The sequence below is a fragment of the Idiotropiscis lumnitzeri genome, chromosome 20 (assembly GCF_059441095.1).
Source record: "Idiotropiscis lumnitzeri isolate Australia: NSW breed Sydney's pygmy pipehorse chromosome 20, RoL_Ilum_1.0, whole genome shotgun sequence".
Taxonomy (NCBI): domain Eukaryota; kingdom Metazoa; phylum Chordata; class Actinopteri; order Syngnathiformes; family Syngnathidae; genus Idiotropiscis; species Idiotropiscis lumnitzeri.
In genome coordinates, this window is record NC_142410.1 from 1050328 (window position 1) to 1056170 (window position 5843).

Consider the following 5843-nt stretch of genomic DNA (forward strand, 5'->3'; position numbering starts at 1 on the left):
TGTTACAGTGCCTTGCAATGATGGACCATCATCAGATTTTAGTATGTGGAGATTTCAATGAAGATGTGCTTTCATCCTCGTACAAGCCCATTCTTGAACTGTTTCTCTCCAAAGGTTTCACGCAACTCATAACTACTGCTACCACTGACAAAAACACACTGCTTGACCTCATTTTTGTCTCTCGCCCCAAGTGTGCTCTTCATTCAGGTGTATTGCGAACATACTACAGCTATCACAATCCTGTCTTCTGTGTTTTAAGCTGTGATAGGTAAGTAATTACAGTATTCAGAAAAAAATTCGAATTGAGCTCTATCTGCAAGGTGTTGTAAGTATATTATAATATGGGAGAGATGGATGATATTTAGATGATGCTGCTGACATGTTGATGTTGAAATGAAATGGTACCTGTGGTGACAATTGCGCAATATGTGAAACATAACGCTGGTGCCGGGTGGAAACCTCCCATCTCCAAAACCTTTACTTTTCAGGGCACCCAAAAAAACAACATGTTTGTTGCGTTGTCATAGACAGCAAGCCATTTCAAACACTTGGTCTGGTCAACAACTTGTTGAAAAAAATAAAACGGTCCCATATGGGGACTGACCAATAAATTTGTGTAAAAAACAAAATTAAATACACAAATTTTTTTAACAGGAGGTTTTGTTCCGACACCAGCAATGTAAGATGTAATTAAGTAAGATGATCAATGCTGCAAATGAAAATTTCAAATGTCTTACCGGGAGAAGTAATAATTAAACACAAAAGCAAAAAAATTATTGCAAGATGTTCGGTTGACATTGGAAGGAATTTTGAGAGCGAATTAAGGGGAGAGAGAGTGGTGGTGGCCTTTTAACTTTAATTTTTTTATGCAATACAATACAAATTTGTTCATAGTACTCATAACTCCAACTCTATCTTAAATCTCCAATAAATCATAACCACCACATGGAATATAAGCAATATGGATTGAGATTTTAGTGCGACATAGCTTACAGTTGGTTTGAGATTTTGTCATTTGATGGAATGGGATTTGGGGTAAAAATGGTTTAGCGTGTGAACTACAAGGTGTGTAATAGAAGAGCTTTTGGAGGAGCGAGAGACAAAGGAAATTAAGGAAACAGTTTGTGAAAGAAGTCAAGTTGGACCAATAGAGAGAGAGAGAGAGTGGATGCAATTTTTACTTATATTATTATATCTTGCTAGTACCGTTTTAACAATCTGTGATAAATAATATCCAAATAATGCAATACAACATTAAGTGAAGCAATATGGATTGAAATTTAAATGTGATTAAAAGGTGTCATAGACTGCGCAGACTGATCAATGCTGAGAATCTCAATAGTCTTTTCGGACACGTAAAAATGAAAAAGAAAAAATCAGTGGAAGAAGTTTGGTTGACATAAGGATGACTTTTTAACTTTTATCATTATTCAGTACTAGCAAATTTCAGATAAATCATATCCAAATAATGAAATAAATCAGTAAGTAAAGCAATATGGAGTGAGATTTAAATGATTAAAAGGTGTCATAGATTACAGTTGGTACGAGATTTTGAGATGGGATTTGGAATGAAGATGGTTTTGCATGTGAATGAGAAAGTGAGTGGCAGAAGAGCTTTGGGAGGAGTGGGAGAGAATGGGAATTAAGGAAGTTGAACAGTTTGTGGAAGGTCAAGGAAAGTGAAGTCCAGGGTCAAAGAAAGTGGAGTCGGGGGTCAAAGAAAGTGGAGTCGGGGGTCAAAGAAAGTGGAGTCGGGGGTCAAAGAAAGTGGAGTCGGGGGTCAAAGAAAGTGGAGTCGGGGGTCAAAGAAAGTGAAGTCGGGGGTCAAAGAAAGTGAAGTCGGGGGTCAAAGAAAGTGGAGTCGAGGGTCAAAGAAAGTGAAGTCGAGGAAGGGGAGAGAGTTGTTGGATTTTTTACGTTTTTGTTAACATTTCAATCATCCTTGTCATTGGCATGGGATGAGGACGGAACACTGACAAGGTGAGTAAAACATCATTAAACATATCTTTTCTTGTAAAGACAGTAAATGTAATTTTATTCTCCTCTACCTTTAACAGGTCTTTGTTCTGCAGAAAATCAAGTCTTGTCAAATTTATTTTGATAGCCCCGACTCACAGCGACTTCTCAAAGGGCTTGACGTGCCCACAATTGACAAATATTAACGACATCCCCTGATCTTAAATCCCAAGAGGGCAACTTAAAAAAAAAAAACCTTAGACACCAAACAACACAGGTATGTGTGTACTGATCTTTTGTACATTATTGTACATTACTTAAATGTAAAGTGATTTTAGAATATAAAATGATGATCATATTTGAATGGATTAGGAGTCATAGCCAAGCCTGTCTCAGCCCTTTGCCGCGTCACGTAAATTTCGACTCACTGATCCTGCGTCTGTCTGCCTTTTCTCTACCAAAAGACAAAAGACAGGCGCCCAAGCACGTACCACAAGGACTGACTCCAAAACCAGGGTGACGACCATGCAGGACTTCTCTTCCTTCTTCTGTAAGTGGCCGAGAAGAACTTTGTCAGGAAACATTGCCCATAATTTGACATCTTTCTCAGCTTCTGTTTTGACACCTCCTTTATTTTTCGTGTTAGAATGTTCTTCACGTTGCCTGCGGCGCCACTTGCTGCATTTGTCAAGACGCGGAAGAGATGGAAGTTTAGTCACCTCAGTTCAAGCACTCGATGAGGCCATTTTATTTATTGAAAGGAAAAGGTAAATAACTCAATATTAAACATATCTTTCTCTTTAAATTCAGTAAATGTTGTAATTTTACTTTTCTCCACTTTGGACAGGTTCTTACTTCTGGAGAAAGAGTGGTTTTTCCCAGAATGGAGGTAGCAGCACCGAATTCTGTCAGATCGTTCTACAGCTGCATCCTGGGCACCCGTCCCTCCATCCTTATTCCTAAAAATTATTGTCCTCCCACTCTCTCCTTTTTAAGGGCTTTTCTCCTTACTTTTCACAAATCCATCCTTCTGCCCCCCCACCCCCGCCCCCCAAAAAAATGGGTCGCAAGGTTAACCGTGTGGGAGAGAGCCTAAACAGCAGAGGCCTTCTAATTCCTGCTTGGGCTTCAAGTCTTGGAGGCGCCAAAACACGTACATCAAGTAACGTTGACTGCAAAACCAGGGTGGCAACCGTGCAGGACTTCACTTCTTTCTTGTGTAAGTGGCCGTCAAAAACTTTGTCAGGAAACATTCTACACAATTAAAGATTTCATTATCAGCATTTGTCCTCACCACTTCCTTTATTTATTTATTTTTTTTGTAGACATTCTTCACGTTGCCTGCGGGTCCACCTGCTCCATTTGTCTAGACAAAGAAGGTGGATGGAAGCTCACTCACCCTGGTACAAGCGCTCGATGAGATGTGGCCGTGTAAGCCTGATGAAGGAAGGACTTGCTGACACGTTTAGAAAGACCATGGCAACATGTTCTCCTAAGGATCAAGTCAAGTCTGTTTTCTATCTTCTTCAGACCATTTCTATTTCTTGAAAAGAAAAGGCGAGTAGCTCATCATTAAACACATCTTGTTTTGTAAAGCCAGTAACTGTTATAATTTTACTGTTCTATACTTTTAATAGGTTCGTCATTCTGGAGAAAGAGCAGTTCAACCCAGAATGGAGGTAACCGGTATATGTGAGTTTGTGCCCGTCATTGATCTATTGTCTACTGCATGAGTGTGACATATTAATTAATTGTAAAGTGATTTTAGAAATGAAAATGATCATGATTTTCGAATATATTGTGAGCCATGGCCAAGCCTGTCTCCGAACTTTGCAGCATCACATAAATTTCCGCTTGCTGATCCTATATTTTTCCTTTCTCTTCCCTAAGATTTGGAGAATGTGCGCCAAAACGTGTACATAATGGGACACTGACTCTGTGCAGGACTTCTCTTCTTTCTTGTGTGAGGGGTTGAGTAGCACTTTGTCAGGAAACTTTGTCCGCAATTTAACACTTTATCCGCTTTTGTCCTCACCACCTCCTTTATTTTTTTCAGGTTAGAACATTCTTCATGTTGCTGCGGCTACACATGCTCCTATTTGACCAGACGAGGAAGAGATGGAAGCTCAGTCACTCTGGTACAAGCCCTCGATGAAGATGTGGCTATGCTTGTCTGATGTCGGAAGGATTTGCGGACACGTTTAGAAGGTCCCTGGCGCCATATCTGTTATCTGTTCTCTTCAGACCGATTTTTTTATTTTTATTTTTTTTGAAAAGTCAAGTGTTCTAAAACAATCCCTGAACAGTTCTCTGTACAGCTAGATTAAACAAATTACGGTAATGCCATTATTAGTGATGATGATTATTACAAAGATTGCTGTATGAAATATTTTTTTAAATCTTTAGTGAATGCAACAGCTGTATTCACTATCATTCAAATTCATTCAATATTTCAGTGTCATTTTGTATTTTTCTAAAACTTTCAGTGTCGTTCAAAATAATTCAATTTCATTCAGTATCATTCAAAGTTGTTCAATGTTATTGTGTTCCATTTGAATTTATTAATGTCATTCAGTATCACTCAATGTCATTCATTATCATTCACAATCATTCATTGTAATTCAGTATCATTAACAATCATTGGTTGTCATTCAGTATCATTAAGAAATGTTCAATGTTATTCAGTTTCATTCAAATTTTTTTGATTTCATTCGGAATCATTCAATGTCATTCATTATCATTCACATTTATTCATTGTCATTCTGTATCATTCAAAGTCATTAATTTTCATTCATAGTTCTTCCATGTTATTCAGTTTCGTTCAAAATGATTTGATTTTAATTCATATTCATTCAATGTCATCTATTCACAATCATTCTTTGTCATTCAGAGTTGTTAAATGTTTCAATTTCATTCACTATGATTAAAATTCATTCAACTTCATTCACTATTTCAGTGTCATTTAGTTTTTTTTTCAAAAACATTCAGTGTCATTCAAAATCATTCAATGTCATTCAGTATCTTCAGTTGTTCAATGTTATTCACTTCCATTTAAAAATATTTAGTCATTCAGTTTTCATATTATTCCTTATGATTTAATATCGTTTAACTTAATTTACTTTGATTTAATATCATTCAATTTTATTCACTATGATTCAAATTAATTCGATTTCATTCTCTATGATTCAGAATCTTTCGATTTCATTCCTTATGATTCTAATTCATTCAACTTCATTCAATATTTCAGTGTCCTTTAGTATTTTTCAAAAACATTCAGTGCCATTCAAAATCATTCAATGTCATTCAGTTGTTCAATGTTATTTACTTCAATTTAAAATGATTTAAAGTCATTCAGTTTTCATATTATTCACTTTGATTTAATATCATTCAACTTTATTCACTTTGATTTAATATCATTCAATTCCATTAATCACTGCCTTTCCCCATGTTCATTCTATGTCATTCACTATAATTCAACATTATTCAATATTTTTCAACATTATTCAATATTTTTCAACATTATTCAATATTTTTTCTATTTCATTCAACCTCATTCAATATTTCAGAGTCATTCAATATTATTCAAAGACATTCAGTCTCATTCAAAATCATTCCACAAAAAAAATTCCAGCCATTCCGCCTTCACACGCAATTTCTCCAGGAATTGCATTCTCTAGTTATTATTATTATTATTAAATTCATAGGTGATGTTTGCATGTGGTCACCATGATTTGATATATGCATTGTTAAATTCAGAGGTGATGTTTGCGTGTGTTCAAAGTGATTTGATGTATTCATTGTTCAATCGAGTGGCTGTGATTGAGTTTGGCCGTGATCAATTGATGGGCGGATTGTGAGGTCTAGCAGTTGTGTTTGTTCGTCATCAT

At 36.2% G+C, this 5843-nt stretch overlaps 1 long non-coding RNA gene across 1 annotated transcript; it reads left to right on the forward strand.

Annotated features, from left to right (window-relative positions):
- Window positions 1-1844: 1844 nt before the first annotated feature.
- On the forward strand, window positions 1845-3494 carry LOC148317023 (uncharacterized). The gene is made up of 6 exons (XR_015840093.1): window positions 1845-2233; window positions 2421-2506; window positions 2603-2723; window positions 2804-2845; window positions 2953-3175; window positions 3327-3494. It is a non-coding gene; the product is annotated as an uncharacterized LOC148317023 (long non-coding RNA).
- Window positions 3495-5843: the final 2349 nt, after the last annotated feature.